The sequence below is a fragment of the Phalangium opilio genome, unplaced genomic scaffold (genome assembly GCF_054372755.1).
Source record: "Phalangium opilio isolate 3A_F unplaced genomic scaffold, DU_Popi_V2 ptg000093l_1, whole genome shotgun sequence".
Lineage (NCBI taxonomy): Eukaryota > Metazoa > Arthropoda > Arachnida > Opiliones > Phalangiidae > Phalangium > Phalangium opilio.
In genome coordinates, this window is record NW_028324198.1 from 2,728,372 (window position 1) to 2,748,153 (window position 19,782).

The following is a 19,782-nucleotide window of genomic DNA, read 5'->3' on the forward strand; positions in this document are numbered from 1 at the left end:
GCGCTAGTGGTGATGGCATCATTACGGACCCAAATGTTTTCTCCAAAGGAGTATTAGAAATTAAATGTCCTTCATCAATTAAGAATCATGACATTAGCCTTATGCCACCTTTGCAGATTGCGTCTCAGTTTAAAGAATTTTGTGCTGGTAAAGAAGGAGACGAGTATAAACTAAAAAAAAATCCCCTTATTATATCCAAATTTTGGGTGAAAAGGCTATTAAAAAACTAGATTGGGCATATTTTGTAATTTTGACGGGAACCAAAGAGAATAGTTGGCTTTATATTGAAAGAATTCACTTTGATTCAAACCTCTGGAAGGATATAGAGGATAAACTGGTCAACTTTTATAGGCAATATTGTTCCACACGTTATTTAAATTCTGTTGTTCTTAATGAGTTTAAGGTATTTCACCATGCGATTTCTTCCGTCTGCCAACCTTTGGGAGCTAGTATATTTTTCTCTCATGAGTATACATTTAATTAGTACAAATACATGGTTCCTATGATAAGTGGTATTTAAAAAGCATTGTGATATTTTTAAAAAAGTGTGACAAATTTTTTTGTGATACAACAAATGTGACAAAGAAATAATAAATGTTTCATTGTTAAATTTGATTTAATATATTTTACTTTGGGACTACTGGTTTGTTGATATTGGTTAGATTTGCGCAAACGCTGAAAATTTGGCTAATTATTCTCACTTGTGAAATTGGAAAAACACCGTCAAGAATGTGAAAGTTTTTAATCCGTCCAATCGATCTTTCTACGTGAATACGTAACTCGGCTATCCTCCTTGTTTCTGTTACTTCTTCCTCAGTTAATTGAACTTTATCTTTAAGGAATGGCGGGATATTCAAAGTACAATGTTTAGGCTGTAACAGATCTTCTATCTTGAAACCTTTATCAGCCATAATATTATCACCTGGCTCTAATAACGCGAGAATTCCCGATTTTTCCACCAAATATTTATCTGAAACTCTGCCTCCCCAACCAGCAGACACAAAGGATATTACACCACCGGAGTAATGCCAATTAAAAATTTTGCCGTGTTGTGGTGCTTATAAGAAGAGTAGGTTCTATTTTGTGTTAACATATCTTTCGACTTCTCTCTATAAATACTTCAGTTGCATCGACAATGATGCGTGTGTTTGGATATTTTCTTAATTTCTTTGGCATATAATTTTCTACTAGCTCCTTACTGGGGTAAGGGCATAACTCCTTTAACTCCTTGTCTAGGAGACATATCCACGTCGTGAAGATTTCTGAGAAAGTAGCGATACTTATGTTAAAACGATCTGCGATGTCTTGCGTTAATAACCCCAGTTTTAGTCTCATAAGGACAGCCAGGAACTTATTCACGAGTGATAATTTCCTATAGCCAATATGTTTTCGTTCTCCATCAGTGTTAGTCTTAGAAGTTAGCACTCCGATAGTAGTTCATACACCCAGCCTTTTCCTTTAAATAACTAAAAAATAAGAAATACAAGTGCATGTCTCACTCCACTCTTAAGCGTTAAAAGAAGGTTTCTAAAAATGTTACTTAAATAACCACATAAACACAGCAAAAGTCGGCCTTCCAGTGTAAAACCGAGTTACGTTGTCATCATCTTGGATTTTTTCTACTTACCATTTTTTTCCTTTAAGGTCATCATTCTTCTCTTCAATTTCACGGTTTTAAATTTTCTTCCATAACCAGATCAATCAATGTTTGCGTTCCTATATCTTTAAAATTTAAAACTATATCTTAAGACAATTCCTACAAGTAAAATTAGAGCAACCTGTTGTAAAAAACCTTACTTTGAAATGATTTCTCAATTTTTTCAAGTGTCACGGGTTTTGAAGGTATATCACTATCACCCAAAGAAATTAAAATTTTGGAGGAAATTGGGGATGCTACAGATTTGAATGTGAAAAACGGTAAATCGCATCACGAAGATTTTTGATCTTTAAATCATATCTTATCAAATTGTATTTTTTTACTTTAAATTTAGAAACAAAATCTAGGGTTGCACTTCTTCTCATTCCCAGCATTCATAACGAAAATTTTAGCCGCATGTTTTTAAAAGAGAACAACATTAATTATATCGATGTCGAACCTGTACTAATTTATGGAAAATCAATTCTTGGCAGCAGAACGTACAAGTTATATGTCGATAGAGTGAAAATATTGGAGGCTAGTGAACTGTCATCTGCTATTCCAACATGGTTTTGCTCGTTTTGGATTTTCAATATAAACTACATCGATGGCTTTTTAAAAACCTCCATGGTTTACGGATTCCTTATTTTGAACACAACCAAATCTAAAAATGCTAGCGGAAAAAACCTTTCGTCGAAATTTTAATAAACGTTAAATTTCTGAAAAATTAATTCCAGGATTTTATCTGAAACTTGAAAATAAACAATTTGAAATGGAAAATAGTTATAGATGCATTTTAATTTGTGAAACCCATGGAGAGTAAGATTTAAGGCGACGCGTAGGGGGAGTAATGGCGGCGCATAAGGGGAGTAAAGGCGACGCTTAAGGGGAGTAATTACACCTCACTTGGGGAACAATCTCGAACACAGCGAATTTATTGCGTGCAATATATGGTGTCATCTCAAAACATTAAGGGAATATGGAAATCAACCGGTAGTGTTATGACACTCTTCAAGGATTTTAGTTATTAGTCCAGGAGACAGAGGCTGGTTTCGAGCATAACCGTCGGATTCGGTATGACTAGGGTTTTTTGATCGATTCTTATATTTTCCAGAGAGCTGATCACGAATCTACCGGGTGCCAGGTCGAGAAACTTGAGCATTTTCGGTTATGACATCATCAAGATGGCCGCCGGTCATCTAACATAAAATTAGTGTTATCTCAATAATTATTTGTCATAAAAAATGTGTTTCTGGTATCGTTTAATAGATTTGGCCTTATCAAGAACAATATGTTATTAAACTTATAATATCTGGCAATAGGGGGCGCTGTCATAAGTTCAATTTTATCATCAGCGATTTTTACAAACAATATAGCCTTTTAATATAACATTTAAAAGCATTTCGAGCTCTTATATTAATTAAAAAAATGTTTATGACCTTCTATTTCCTTTGCTAGTTGATTTTTCAGTATATGGTGGGAACTCGGGGCATAAAGCGCCGATGACTCACGTGTCCCTGTGTTTTTTTTTCGCGTTGAAAATTTATAGCGTGTACAAACGCCTTTATTGCCAAGTCGATTTTAAAGCAGTCTCATTTCAGTGAGCATAGTAAGCCTGTCTAAAATGACTTTCACTTGAACGTTTTTAAAGAACTGGATCGAAATGTCAGAAACTGATGTTAAGAAATGTTTTTTTTTTGAGTGTTAACAAAGAGGGTAGAAATAGGGAGAGTTGAAGATAGCGGCTTTGGCAAGGCATTTTGCGTGTTCTCGCTTTTCTTTTTTATTTATTTGTTATTTTTTACTCCTAATATCCGGTTCACCGAATTTCAACCAATAAGAGAGCAGAGAAAGATGCAAGCGCACACCAGAAGCTTAGAGGAAAACTTTCAAAGCGAGAACACTCCAGCCCAGCCTTCTACTCCCCCACTTTATACCCTGTTTGGTGTGAAAAGACGGGAAAGCTAATTAGTGCAAGATTATTGGCTATCTTCTTTAACTAAACGGAGGAGGAAAAACGTATAATCAAGTTACAGCGGACGATACAGACATTTTTCTACTCCTGATTTACTTTGCTTGGAAGTACAAGATAAAGACAACTGTCTCCATGAATCAGTTTGATGAACGGGTAATTGATATAAATAAAACCGTTTCCAATCTAGGTGACAGAGCAGGGTCGATTTTGCCATTTCATGTCCTAACTGGGTGCGATTCACTTTCTTATCCTTTTGGGAAGGGTAAAGTTATTGCCTTAAAAACGTTATTTAAAAGAAACATTGACCTCTCCTTAATCTTTGACGAGGACGCCTCAGAAGAAACTTATATGAATTCGGGAAAAGCTTTCATGATAAGTTTATATGGAGGTATCAAAGAGACAAGATATGAGCGCATTAAGGTTTGAAACTTTTAGCAGAAGGAAGGACCCACCAAAAATTAAATCTATTCCACCCACCAATGAAGCTACAATTCAGCATATTAAACGTGCTCGCCTTCAAGTAATGACTTGTGTGCTGCTGACAAGCCTGGACCTCCAAAATTAGATATTAGAAGTTACGGATGGCAAATAGACAAAGGAGTTCCTGTACCGAAATTTGGAACATCAGCTGTAACCCCTGAAGGATTATTTAAAGTAGTTGCTTGCTCTTTCCACTCTAAGAATATGTGTAAAGGAAAACGATGCACCTGTAATTCCTCAGGTTTATCGTGTACATCATACTGCAAATGTGAAGGCAGTGATAACTGAAAAAATCCAAATTCAACCAGCAACCCCGTTATAGAAGTTGATGAGGATGAAGGTGATGATGAATAAAAAATATTGTTCGAATTAACTTATAATAATTGAAGTTGTTATTAGTAAGTGTGTCCTGAAGAAAGTTGAAATAGGTTTATTTTCCTTAATGCATCTAAAGCCTGATGCCCGTTTATTATCAACAGTTTCATACACACGCCTCATTAGAAACATTGGCGCGTAAGTTTCCATTATTTATTTAGCTAAGGTCATAAATACACAGTTTTATTAAAATGAAATCTCGAGATGATATTAAATGTTGTATTATAAACCTATGATGAATTGAAACTTATGACAGCGCCCTCTTGTGTCAGATATTGTTAGATTAATAACATGTTTTTGTTGATAAGGCCAAAATTTATCAAACGATACCAGAAACACATTTTTATGACAAATAGTTATTGAAATAATACTTATTTTATGTTAGTTGACCGGCGGCCATCTTGATGACGTCATAACTGAAAACGCTCAGGTTTCTCGACCTGGCACCCGGCAGATTCGTGATCAGCGCCCTCGAAAATATAAGAATCGATCAAAAAACCCTAGTCATACCGAATCCGACGGTACACCCCTCCGTCTCCTGGACTATATTGCATTGCTTGCACGTTCATTGGATTATTCAACGACAGTGTAAGTTACCATAGTTTCAATGGATTCTTTCTTTCATACCATGAAATGGCGTTTAAAATGGGTTTTTATTTACGGACTATTCTGATCTGTTTGCTAGTGATTTGGACGTTGATTGCGTATTTTTCACGTTGTTTGAATTGAAGCTATAGAAAGCCGTAATATTAGTTTGCTAGTGATTTGAACGTTGGTTGCTTTGCTTGCACGTTTATTTGCATTGCTTGCACGTTCATTCAATTATTTAACGACAGTGTAAGTTACCATAGTTTCAATGGATTCTTTCTTTCTTATCATGAAACGGCTTTTAAAATGTGTTTTTATTTACGGACTATTCTGATTTGTTCGATAGTGATTTGGACGCTGATTGCGTTGTTTTCACGTTGTTTGGATTGAAGCAATAGAAAAGTCAAAGTATTAGTTTGCTGGTGATTTGAACTTTGGTTGCTTTGCTTGCACGTTGGTTGCTTTGCTTGGACGTTCTTTGGATTTCTATCTATATTCTATTGTTTGTTCTTTACATACCGACGGACATAAAAATGAATAGAGCTATAGAAACTGAAACTTTATTCCTGAATAATGATGATCCCACTCAACACCGAGTGGTTCCTATGCCTGGAGATGGTTCATGTCTCTTTCATTCAATATCATTTTCTGTGTTTGCGAATATTGAGTCGTCGTATGACATTAGGCGTGCGATAGTGAACTATGTGTTTGAGCATTGGGATCAGATGCACCTTTATACGTGTGACGAGCATGGAGACCCTTACAATAACGCTGATCTGTACGCGACGGCAATGCTGCAAGCTTCCACGTACGGATCTGTATCTGAACTTATGGCGGCCGCTGCTTTGTATCCCTACACTTTCGAGGGATGGCCATTTGAGAGGACATTTTGGTGATAATCGAGGGAACCCAGTGAAACGTTTACGTTTCTCTGGTAATTTTTTAAGAGGTCATTTTGAAGTGCTCATCCCTCTCCCTAGTTCTTCTCTAACGACTAATGAAGCTTTCACGCCAGTTGATAAGTCTTCCAAACATATTGGGATTGGGAGACCCAAAAAGATTAAAAGAGGAAGGCCTAAAACCTCAGAAATGACACGTTCTCAACAACTTAAACAAGCAGCTTACCACTATCGGCAAAACAACCCTAAAAAACGAAAAGATACACTAGCTCGTTATTCTTCTTCACACCCGGAAGTTAACAAGGCAGCAGTAGCGCGCTACACTGCTTAGCTTCCGCAAGTCAATCGTCAAGCCGTAGCTCGCTACACTGTTTCACATCCGGAAGTCAATCGCCAAAATGTAAGGCGCTACACTGCTTCGCATCCGGAAGTTAATCGTGAAGCTGTGGCGCGTTACAACGACTTACACCCTGAAGTTAATGTTGAGTCAGTCCGAAGAAAAAGATCAAGCAACAAACTACAGTTGCAATTGAAAAATTTGGAAAAATTTACTCAAGCTCTAACTATAAAAATTAAGGACAGGTTGAAAGCAGAAAAATTAATAAAATGGACGGTTCACACTAAAAAATTGGCTCTGGGGAACTTTAACAAAACAGTTGAAAAATTAAGACAAAAACTAAAAATATCATTAGAAAAACTGACCGCATGTCCTGCAGATAGTACTTTAAGTGACAAATTAGAAGCTTTTCTTGGAAAATCGGAGCACCGGGATAACCAGGAGCCATATTTACCTAAACGTTAGATCACGCGAGACAGTCGCATGAATATTTTGCTCCGCGATTACTAGAATAAACGGGAAAAGTTTTTTAAGCTCCTAGAATCTATTACATGCAATGGATCGCAACACCCTAAAAAACAGTGTTAACCCTTGGTCATCTGAAATTGAAGAAATTAGAAACGGTTTCCTCAATGAATTAAAAAATATACAAGACGAAGTCGAAAATATGAAGATGCACTTCTCATCTAGACTGATTAATCAACAAAAGGAAATAGCTGAATACAAACTGAAGACGAAAACCATGGAAAAACAGATAAGTGATTTAAAGCAAGTGACTCATGAAAGCTTATCAATAATGGAAACGAAAATATTAGCTAATACAAATGCTTTAAAAAACAAAGGCCCTAGGTCCTTTAATCCCCTACCAATTACTGCCCCTCTCAACGCACAAATGTCCGCGATGTTAACAAATCCAAAATCCGGATGCGTTGCTCACTACCCAAGTGGAGTATTTGAAACCCTTAACATTAATAACGTGGGCAAAGTCGAAAATGATGTCCTCGGAAACGGACTAAAAAACCCCAAACCGCCACAAAATAGTCGTGTAATTAAAAACAACACAGTATATGGACAAATGCCTACTGATAAGGCCGTGAAATGTAAATTGACTTTAACTGATAATACCAATACTAACGACTTTTTTATTGGAAACTGCGCTCCCTCTGTATCTGTAATTCAAATGGAATCATTCTTAACGCGCAAAGGGCTTACTGTTAAAGCACTAAGAGTAACAGCTAAATCAACCCCACAATACAGATGCTTTGTTGTCCAATCCTCTTCCGACAAGTCCAGTTTCCTATCTGCAGACACATGGCCGGAGGGCATAACCTGCAGAATACTAACAGGAAACCGACAGGAATCCATTAAAATAACAGGAACTAATAAAGATGAAGCGACTGAACTGTTAGTTTATTGCCCCTCAAATAAATACTGCGTGTTCAATTGCCCTAAGACCACGACAATTGAAATTATACTTGACCACATGCACGAGTTAGGTATTAAAACTAACCGAGTCTCTCAGAATGAGCAAGCACTGGGATGGACGAAATCTTTCTTAATAGAATGTGACAAGCAGTATGAAAAGTCAATCCTAGACGCAGCCAATTGGCCAAATCCAATAAAAATTAGAAGATATCGTGCGCCAAAAAACAACACAGTTGATAAAATTGATGAGGTGTGACCCATTAATAACAATAACACCTCATCAACACGACCAAATGGACTACACGTAGCACACATAAATATACGTAGCCTTAAATCACACATCCACGACATTGATAACATCCTACGATCTAACGACATCGACATCTTGGGGATAACAGAGACATGGCTTACGGACAATGTACCCGACTCACTAATTAATATTAATGGATATAATTGTTATTGAAATGACCGTAGAAATAGGCGTGGTGGGGGAACCTGTATATATTTCAAGGATTATTTAACACTATACTTAAATGAAATCATAAGCATATCAAACTACCCGTAAGCGTGAATCGGCGGGAAATTAGCCACAGGCATTGTCTAGGTAAAACTCGCGACACAAGTCTTCCTGGTGGCACAAAAGGGAAACTTTATTCAAATCGCGCAAGGGATGCTACCGGAAGCTTGTGAATAAATACAAGGATTAATGTGAATCTTAAACTTACCTATTATAAGCTCTACCTCTATTAATACTTGTAATCATATCAAACATTGTCGTCTGCTAGTGGGGCTAAAACGTGGATTTGAAGGGATGCGGCAACCTACACTTTTATCTTTTGTACTTATCCTATTCATAAGAAACCAGTTGTACTGAGTACACTTATCACTAAGAGTTCTTCCCATTTTCTTTAAAAATTCGAGATAATTTGCTGTTCCTAACAACTTAAGTCTTAAAAGCCCGTACTAAACCGATTACCGCTGCCATTTATTGCAGAAGCAGACGACTGCTTAGATTTCCGTGTTATAAGGTGCTAGGGGGAATCGGGAAGGAGAGAATTGCTTCGTTTTCCCTCTAGGTGGCGTAGAACCTCAAATTTCTCTCTGGCGCCCTTGTACAATGGTGATTACCCGTGGTCTTATTGTGAATTCACGCTTACGGGTGGTTTGATATGCTTATGATGAAATAGACAAAAATCTTTTTGACAATTCACTCAGTGACTCTCCGCCTGAAGTGACGTGGTGCACCTTACAACAACCAAACTCTAAGCCCCTTCATATCTGCGTAATTTATGTCCCACCGGAAACCAACATAGGGACCAACCTGAAAACACTAGTGTCACATGTACATGGGGATATATCACACGAATGCATAATGCTTGGCGATTTCAATTGTGATTTATTACAAAGCCCTCTGTCTGTGAAAACGAGGTCACTTAAACAAATATTTACTGAATACGAGCAATTAATTAAACATCCCACACGAATCACATTAACCACAGCCACGCTTATTGATCATATTTATGTGTCTCATCCCACGAGAATCACACAGAGTGGTATAATTCAGTGTGGGGCATCGGACCACGATATTGTACTCTGCATAAGGAAAAAGACTTGCCCTCGTGTCAACAGAATTATATCGATAGTTAGAGACATTAAAAACATGGATGTTGACAACTTCATATTAAGCCTCTCAACTAGTCTTCATAATCGAACATTTAACGAAGTCAATGAAGGTGTCAACATATTAAACACAACAATAACTAACCACCTAAACAAGTTCGCACCCTTGATTAGTAAACGTAAATTCACAAATCCCCCACCCTGGCTTAACAATACTATCAAACATATAATGCACTTACGTGATAGCGCTAAAAATAAATGCAAATTGTTACCCCTATGGGTTGAAAACTATCGTATTCTCAGAAATCAGGTTACAAACATGGTTAAATCAGCCAAAGCAAATTATTTCCGCCAAAGGATAAATAACGCAGCGAAGTCGGCGGATATTTGGCGTGCCCTAAAACCACACCTCAAAACTAGCAAAAATAGTGGAATCCAATCTCTCAAAATTGGAAATGATATTGTACATGACAAATCTAGTATTGCTAATTCCATGAATGATTATTTTATAAACGCCCATGCACAGACTTCTCTTAAAATTCCATATAATGACCAACCCAAACTACGAAAGACATTCACTATTCAGAACGTTAGTGTGGAAACTGTTTTTAACTACTTAAAAAATCTACGTAGTAGCAAATCCTGTGGCACAGATGGACTGTCCGTGGCACCAATACTAACAAAGATAATCAACTTATCAATAACCAGTCAGGTAGTCCCCATGGCATGGAAGGAAGCAAAAGTGATTCCCTTATACAAAACTGGAAACGCCCAAGATCCAAGTAATTATCGCGGAATTTCAATTCTGCAAACATTATCCAAGATACTTGAACGCTGTGTGCACGACCAATTGATTACGTATTCCATAAATAATAATATTTTATACAAAATGCAGTCTGGCTTCATTCGGGGCCACTCCACAGAATACTGCACCCTTAACCTGCATGAACGAATACTTGATGGACTAGGAAATAAGAAATATGTGGGAGTTGTCTTTATCGATCTCTCAAAGGCGTTTGACTGCGTGAATCACAAACTATTATTACAAATCCTGTTGGAAGCAGGTATTGGTCCTGAGGCAGTGGAATGGTTTCGATCATATTTAGAAAATCGTAACCAAAGGGTCTTTGTAAATAATGTCTACTCAAAAATAGGATATATAACATTAGGAGTACCGCAGGGTAGTATCCTAGGACCCCTGCTATTCAACCTCTATATCAGAGATAACCATGATTGTCTTACCTCCGCCACATCCATTGAATACGCCGACGATAATGCCCTAGTGGACTCTGATTATGATATTATGAACCTAATCACTAAGCTAGAACGTGACGTTAATGCCTTAATATTAAAACTAGAATCGAAGGGTCTGATATTCAATGTGAAAAAAACGGTTTTTATGATCTTCTCACCTACAGACAAAAAAAGACAGAACATAAGTCACTTACACTCTCTAGGTCTACTCAAAATTGAAAGAGTCAAATCCTTCAAACACCTAGGGTTATACTTTGATGAACAATTCACATTTAAAGCCCATATTGATTACACATACAAGAAAGTAAACAAACGTAGTTGGCTTATAAGACCATTCTACTCGTATCTCGACCAGCACACTCTACGGATATTATACAATGCACTCATTCAGTCCATTTTTAATTTCGCAGACATTTTCTATAACAACGCACGTAAGAGTCAGCTGAAAAAATTACAAATACTACAAAATAACGCCGCTAGGGCTATAAATCATAAACCTAGGAGGTCATCGGCTACTGAATCTAGAAACCAACTAGGATGGCTCAACCTAGAACAAATGGCAAAAATACATTTACTAACCCTAATGTTTAAAATATATAATGGTAAAGCACCCGAATACATTCTAGACCTATTTCAAGCAGCCCGAAATCAAAACCATAAGTGCCCAACAAGAGGTAGCTTTGTCAACTTCGTAAGAGAGCCGGAAAATAAATGGACCAGTAAATCCATCAAATCCATTGGAACTAAACTCTGGAACGCAATTCCAACGGACTTAAAAACTTTAACTTCATTCAGTATTTTTAAAGATAGAATTTCAGAGCACATAAAAAAGGAAATGATAAATGAATAACTACTTTAACGTCTATACTTTATAACGCATTGTAATCAATACATATTCTTATGTTTTCAACTTAATTCCTATTTCAATTGAATTTTAAATTAATTCATTCTCAAATCTTTTAACTCAATCCTAATTTTGATGAATTTTAAATCAATCACATATTTTAATTGTACTTTGATTTCAATCTGTATTTTAAATTAATTTAGGACGCTCACGCAAACCAGTAATTTATTACTGATGAGCATATCCCAATAAAGCTTTTTATTATTATTATTTTTATTATTATTATGCACACGAATCTTACAAAGTCTATGAAGCTAAAGATAAAGCTATTGAAATTGATAATGCGGGCAAAGCGGTCTTTGGACACGTCAAAAAAGATTCCAAAGGTCTAGTCTGGGCTTGTTGTGGTGATTTGTGCGCGTTAGATGAATACGTTATTGTACAATTAAAAAAGTGTTTCGCAAACTGGGTGAACAAAACCACAGTTCAGTATTACTCATCAATACAAAAAGGACAACTGCTTAAATCTATAGCTTATGTCAAAGGTGTAAAATCGCATTTTCCACGCCTCAGAACAATAATAAGAGAAATGTATGAAGTACAGAGCATTTGTAAGCTTTTGAAGAATATAGATGAATCGTTACAAGCGACAGACGTCGAAAAATTGAAGGAATATGGAAAGCAACAAACAGTTGGAAATACGGATATGGAAAATATAAATTCCAATGAAATTATGGAAGATGATATCATAGAGAAGCATAGAAACGCTTTCAAATCCTTTAAACTCAAGTGTCTTGATACTCCAAAGCTTGAGTGTATGTCATGTATCAAACTTTGTTGTTCAAGAGATGTTTCATCTATAGAACGTTTACGAAAACCTATAGACACTAGTGTTTGGAGCTATCTACTTGACTACTACAAAAAAATAAACTAAATTACAGTCTGCACATTTGTCATTCGTGTTTACGAAAAATTCGAGCAAATCAACTGCCATCAACCTGTGTTTTGAATGATTTGTACGTTAGTGCTATCCCACCACAGATAAGCGTGTTAAATTACTATGAGAAGATTTTAATCCAGCGCGCCAAAGCATTTCAGGTCGTAATGTCAATGAGTCCTGTCGCAAACAAACATTTGCCTAATCAACATTTGGTGAAAAAAGTAAAAGGCAGAACTTTCCACCTTCCATTGCCACTTGAAGAAACGCTTAAAAAGATCTGCCTGCCAGAAGATCCGATTAACATCAACCCTGAGCTCTATATCGTGGTTCGTGGTGTGCCAACAAAGTCAAAAATTGTGTGGGAAGATATTGTAGATATCAACAAGGTTTATGCTGCGTTAGAATACCTCAAAAGTGTAAACGCTCACTATTCTCAGATAAAACTCCCACGATCGCCTCATCAATTCATTAGCTCTATAAATGAAAATGTCCAACATATTGTGGACCGGCCAGAACTTCAGGTAGATGACGTTGTTGTGGGGGATGGTGCACTCCTATCCCAAATTACCATTGATAAAGAGAGGGATTATGACCAATACACCATTTACCCTTTGCATGAGAGGAGAAGAAACGTTCCAATTTCAGAGCTCTACCAAATGCTTAAGGTTAATGCTGCTCCCATTGATTCAAGAGATAAAGATTTAGATGTAAAGTGCTTCCCCGACCTTTATGTAGAAGGTAAATATGGCCAGTTTCAAGTTCGTCAACAAAGATTAACATCAAGTGAATTTATAAAAGCTAGATTAATGTCAAAACACTGTCAGTTTCGCTTAAATCAACAATATCTCTTCTTTTTACTAAATGATGCTAATCTGCGTCAAATAAATTCTGGCATTTTCTATAAAATGAACTGTGTCAATCAAAAGGAACAAAGTACAGCTCAACAATACTTTGAGATGCTTAATAAAGATGAGTTGGAAGGCGACCTAACTGCGATATTTGGTAGATAGAGGAACACCGAGCAGTACTGGAAAAAACCTCGAAACGATGTTAACTGTATGACGCAAAATTACGGGCCAGCAACGTGGTTCCTTACCATAAGTCCTTCTGAATGGATGTGGGATGACTTACGTGAATACATTATGGAAGTCAACGGTCCTGAAATGGCAAACAAAAGCGTTTCTCAGTTAGTTGCGCTTGACCCTGTCTCCACTTCCCGCTTCATTGAAAACAAGATTAAAGCTATGTTGGATTTTATTACGTCATCAGATGCCCCGCTCGGTAATGTTGTACATTACTTTTGGAGACGCGAATATCAATCGCGTGGGGCGCAACATTTCCATTTAATGTTGTGGTTTAAAGACGCCCCTATCCTTCACGAGTCTTCACTTGCAGAGGTTGCGTCATTTATCTCTAAGTACGTAACTTGCGTTATACCCAACAAAAACCTTTCGCCAACTCTTCATCAGCAAGTCACGTCATACCAAACCCACAAACATAACAGCTATTGCATGCGAAAAAAGAAAACCAGAAAAGGTTTTGTATCAGTTTGTCGATTTGGATTCCCACGCCCAGTCACTGAACTCCTTACCATAAGAGATATCGTTGAATCAATTGCTGCGAGAAAAACGTTATCTTCCAACAGTAGACTCTACAGTATTGTTCGAAAAGAGGAATGCGTGATGGTTAATGACTACAATGCAACAGTTTTGCTTGCGTGGAATGGAAATATGGACATTCAATATGTTGGTGAAAAAACCGCCATTTTAAATTATTACGTAACAAAATATACAACCAAAAGTGAGAAAACTCATGCAACTGATATGTTTGAGGACATAAACTCTACAAAAACGTTAATAAGTCGATTATTTAACATCGGTCTTAGAGTGTTGTCTAGCAGAGAGTGTGGAGCCCTGGAAGCTAGTGACACTCTGCTCGGAATTTCTCTCTATGGCACTGACCCCACTTCAACGATTAGATGGCTTGATGTCAACATTTATCGAAATCGCCGCGTTAAGTCTAAAGCTGATATGATGATGCTTGAACCAGAGTCTACTGAGATTTATTACGAGTCTTGGATTGACGACTATTATCCTAATAGGCCCAAAGAATTAGAAAACAATAACTTGCATAGTTTCGCTGAAAACTATGATATAGTTAAATCGCGCCCAGTTTCTACCAAAGTCGAGTATTATGTGCTTGATGAGAGTAAAAGATTCTTGAAGAGAAGGGATAAGCCTTACCTCATTAACCACTATTTTTACGACGTAGAGCAAGTACCCGAAAAGTATTTCTTCTCATTGCTTCTTTTATTCAAACCATGGCGCTCCTTGGAACAACTGAAGATGGGTTGCGATACTTACACGGATGCCTTTAATATAGCAAAAGATGATTTAAAGGAAGGTGTTGCTTATGGAAATTCACTGATGGAATTGAGGTACAAGATTCAAAACGCATGTGACATGATAGAGATGAAAGTGGCTGAAATTAACGAAGAGAGAGAAAACGTTCATGATGAGGGCCCCGAAAACCCCTTGGATTTCGAAGCTTTGGAGGCTGCAAATGCGATGAACGACTTTCAGGGAATCAATTTCGCGGAGGTTGAAAATTCTGATATTGATCTCCAAGGGATGATAGAAAAGCTTAATAGTGATCAAAAAGGGTGTTTGATATGATCACAAAAAAATGGATAATATTAATGATATTGGTGTATTACGTTGCTTTATAAGTGGAACTGGCGGCACGGGAAAAAGCTTTTTAATCAAAACCTTTCAAGTCTGGGTTCAATTACATTTAAAAAAGAAGGTGGCGGTCAGTGCACCAACAGGCATAGCTGCGTTTAATGTTAATGGGTTGACAATACATAGACTTTTGCAGCTACCTGTAGAACATAAACAAACGCCGAAACACAAGCCACTCTCGGATGAAGTCCTTCAAGTATTGAGATCCGATTTGAAAGATGTGGTACTGTTTATCATAGACGAAGTGTCGATGATATCCAATATTACTCTAACATACATTCATTTACGCTTGTCCGAGATATTCGATACTGCCGAAGACCAAGATGGATGGTTCGGTAAAAAACACATTCTTCTATTCGGAGATCTTTTACAGCTTCCACCCGTAAGAGAGAAATCACCTTTTGAGAAACTATCGACCGCTGAAACTAACAAGCTGTTAGGTTCTTTAAGTATGCCCAATCTTTGGGCTGAATTATTCATCTATGATGAACTCACCATAAATATGAGACAGCTCGATGACTCTGTCTTTATTGAAATGTTAAATAGAGTAAGATTAGGCGTAATTACACGCAAAGACCGCGATATACTCTCAAAAAAATTGATTACTTTAAATTCTAATTCCAATCAAAGCAATTTATTTGAAATTAGTGAATATCTCTCTAAACTTCCCGATGATACAGTTTGCCTATTACCGACCAAAAACATGTGCCAACAGTTAAACAGTGCCATCCTCAAATCTCTTCCTCACCCAGAAATAAAACTTGCTGCTGTAGATAGCATAGATTGCCCCAAGTATCTGTCAAAAAGGGCACGTGAATGCATAAAAAAATATCAAGTTGATGCTTCCATGACAGCGGGGCTAGAAGAAAGCATAGTCATTAAAATTGGGGCAAAAGTGATGTTAAGAAGAAAAATTGACGTCACTCTTGGCTTAGTGAACGGTTCAATAGGTTTAGTTCAAGGCGTAAAAGTTGTCTCTAAAGATGCAAATAAAATTCATAAAATACAAATTAAATTCAATAACGATCATCTATACGAGCTAGCTCCAGTTAAACTAAGTTTGAAATTATTCCAAGGGCTTATGTTCATCGCGAACAATTTCCAATATGTATAGCCTATGCGATAACCATTCACAAAAGCCAAGGCTTAAGTTTAAAGACAACCCTACTAGACATTGGTTCTTCTATGTTAACGTCCGGTCAAGCGTAGGTTGCACTGTCAAGGGTGACAAGTCTGGACGGATTGCACCTAATCAACGTTGACTTTGGTAGTATCAAAGCTCAGGAGGCCGCAATTGCTGAATATGATCGATTAAGGAGCATTTATCGCCCAGACTTATCAAAGATTGCTACACCAAAACCGCTGAGAAAAACCTACAGAGATAGGGAGTGGGATTTGAAAAAATCCGTTGCCGACGTGCAAGAGACAGTACCGGAAAATAAAAAACGGAGGATTGCCTCCAAAAAAACCAAAAAAAAGTGACTTCAACATGTAAATTACAAAATAATAATAAAATGTAAATAAATTACATTTCATAGTTAATAACCAATATTTTCTGACTCTATCGATAATATACATCTTTGTATATATGAATAATATGTTAACTTGCCTATCACACAATACGTGCATAACGAATAAAAAAATCTCTCTTTATGCATTCAAGCTAAAATTGGTGTATATTCATGGACCTCGTGAGAATTCTTAGAATCCAAATTTTGCAACACGAGGAAATCAGTCCCAATTCCGTCCCATATCATTTTCAGATGTACACCCGCGCGAATACCACACCGTCAGATTTTGTGGCAGTGGGAACCCTAACCACTTTCCACACCTCGAAACAACCATATCTTTTACCGCCTCTACCACCCCCATCGTAGACATACATCATACGATGTCGCCAAAAAAGGGCTTCCTACAAAAAGAAGTGAGATCCCATCAAAAACATTTAACATGTACAAAAATGGGCCAAGTCTCGCTTCGTGCCCTCTCCACCGTAAAACGTTCTGAGATCCCATGTACAGCCAAGTCTGTCATTTTCTTCTCATTCAATCGCCAATTGAACAATTATGTTATAAATTAAGTCCTTTTCCTAATTAATAACTAAATTTCTTTGACTGTATCATTATTATACATCTTTGTTCGTAATAAACGTGTACATAGGGTTATGCATTACTCACCTTATAAACTTGTGCATAGGGTTATACATTGTTCACCTTATAAACTTGTAAATAGGGTTATGCCTAACTCACCATATAAACTTGTATACATAGGGTTATGTCTGACTCATCTTATAAGCTTGTACAAGAAATTCACGGTTTCCAAAAATAACTACAATGAAAGAGGAAATAGACCATCAAAATTGACAGCGAACTTTCTAGATCTATCCTATACCACATTATTCACAGTGCAAAATGAAATACCTAGCAACGAAAACTTTTTCCAAGATACCAGAGAAATACTACGCTTATTTAGACCACCAAGCAAGAAGACCTTGAGTCACTATCCTGGTACCTGGCCCGAGAAACTTCTAGAAAATTTTTTTTAACCCTTAAACTGACCAATCCGTATTTGGTCCCAAAACAAAAAGTTTTGCCTATTCGCTGACAACATGAATCCGCCCGGCTACGTCATAAATATGGTCCATTATTCGCCAAACCGAAGTCAATCAACAAACGTCATTGTCCCAGAGATCCTTGCGAGAAACTAGAAGTTATATATACGAAGTCCCTCCTGTCCCACCCTCAGTCGATTCCTGAACTGCTTAACGAAACCCTGTCGGCTCACCCTTAAGAAACCCTTAGAAAGTCCGGAGTATTATTTTATATCGGAGATATTTTTTATTCATTTTGATACCTTTATTTTTCATCAATTTGAATCCCCAAATTTTAGGAAGAGAATCGGAGAGATTTTTTATTCAATTTGATACCTTTATTTTTCGTCAATTTGAATCCTTGATTTTTTGGAGAAACTCGGAAACATTTTTTTTAAACCCCTAAGTTGAAGAAGAGAAGGAGCGCGAGTGCGCGAGACATTAAAAGAAAAAAGAAAATAATTAACCCTTAAATCGCGAGAAAAGAAAAAAGATCCTGAATTAAACCCTTAAATCGAGAAGAAGAAAAAAGATCCTGAACCCCTAAGTTGAAACTGGAAAAGGAGCTACTTGGCGTAAGAAATTAAAAAAACTTGAAACTATTTTGATAAACTGACTTGAAACTATGGTTAAAGAACTTAGATTATGGTTAACGGATTGATTCATTTTTTTTAAATCCTAACTTTCTATTTTTGAACATTATTGTTTTAGTGCATAACTGCACGATTTTTACCCAAACACCCCTAAAATTTAAATTTGAAACTTAAAGGAGACATTCCATAGAGTATATTACTTTTGATTTTTGTTTAATTTTTTATTTTTGACCCTTAAAAAGTGTGTGAAAATTTATGAATAAGATTGAATATTATGTTGAATATTAAAATTTGGATTAGAATCTATTTTGACTCTCAATTGACACATACCATCAAAACGCGATCACTTTTGATTCAGAAATTTTATAAGCCCCTCGTTCCCGTTAAAAGGCCTTAACTCTCCACAAATGACTGCATTCTAACATCTTGTCTAGCGTTAGCGAGGTTGAATCATAAGTGAAAAGAGGTAGGTGTTTGTCTTGCATCTTCCTAAACCCCTCTAGTAAGACGTCGAACACCCAACCCCACCCCCATAAACAACAAATGAAGAAAAGAGCATAAAGAAAAGGCTTATAAACATGATTCAAACAAGTTGGGAAAACCAAAATATTACCTCTCCGTGTCAAGAAGATTATATAAACCTAAGTATCCAATGAAAACGTTATTATGTTTCTGAGTTGGGATTTCCCATTTTTGTTGTTGTTTTGAAAAATATATCGCAATGCACGGGCCTTGATAGATATAGGAGGCAATGAATGAAATATATCACAATGCACGCGCCTTGATAGATATAGGAGGCAATGAATGAAATATATCACAATGCACGGGCCTTGATAGATATAGGAGGCAATGATGGAATTATGTCGCACGCACGGGCCTTGGTAGATATAGGAGGCGATGATAATCTCTCTCTTTGCACGAGAGGTTTATCTTTAATATTTAAATAAATATAATTATTTTTAATTATTTTAATCTTCAATAATTAACATTAATAATAGTTAAATCGTTTAAAATAAAGTTATACCTATTATCTTCTCAAACTTTGCTAATATTGACGTTTAAAGTGAAGGGTACCCCTCTTGCCCGCTATTTTCAAATTTGGGGTATATATACGGTTCGATTCCATTATAATAGTAAGGAAAAAGCGCAATTGCGAAAACCTTTGTGTTATATAATAGATATATAATAGACATAATAATAGACATAATAATAGACATAACAAGTTGATAGATAAGATAAGATCACGCGGGGACAAAGGGCAGCTTTCCTTTAGTCTAGCAATGTAAATATAATCAGATGTCGTTTGGATCTTGGGGAATGAAGTTAATGAAGTAACGAGTCTTAACATATCTGTGAGTCCATTATATCACATTATGGTGTCAGAAGTACGCGAACCTTTGTTCTTATACGCGCCGATTTAGTCTTCTCGCCTCGTATTACTAACGCCCATACTCCAGTCGTGCCGTGTTTATAAGTGCGGATAGA

At 36.7% G+C, this 19,782-nt stretch overlaps 1 long non-coding RNA gene and 1 pseudogene across 1 annotated transcript; both read right to left on the reverse strand.

Annotated features, from left to right (window-relative positions):
- Positions 1-597: 597 nt before the first annotated feature.
- LOC149640307 (uncharacterized) lies at positions 598-1,437 on the reverse strand (annotated as a pseudogene).
- A 13,858-nt stretch (positions 1,438-15,295) lies between these two features.
- On the reverse strand, positions 15,296-15,996 carry LOC149640308 (uncharacterized). Its single transcript, XR_016372205.1, has 3 exons — positions 15,721-15,996; positions 15,610-15,639; positions 15,296-15,539 (listed from the first exon to the last, which is right to left on the reverse strand). It is a non-coding gene; the product is annotated as an uncharacterized LOC149640308 (long non-coding RNA).
- Between the last annotated feature and the right edge of the window lie 3,786 nt (positions 15,997-19,782).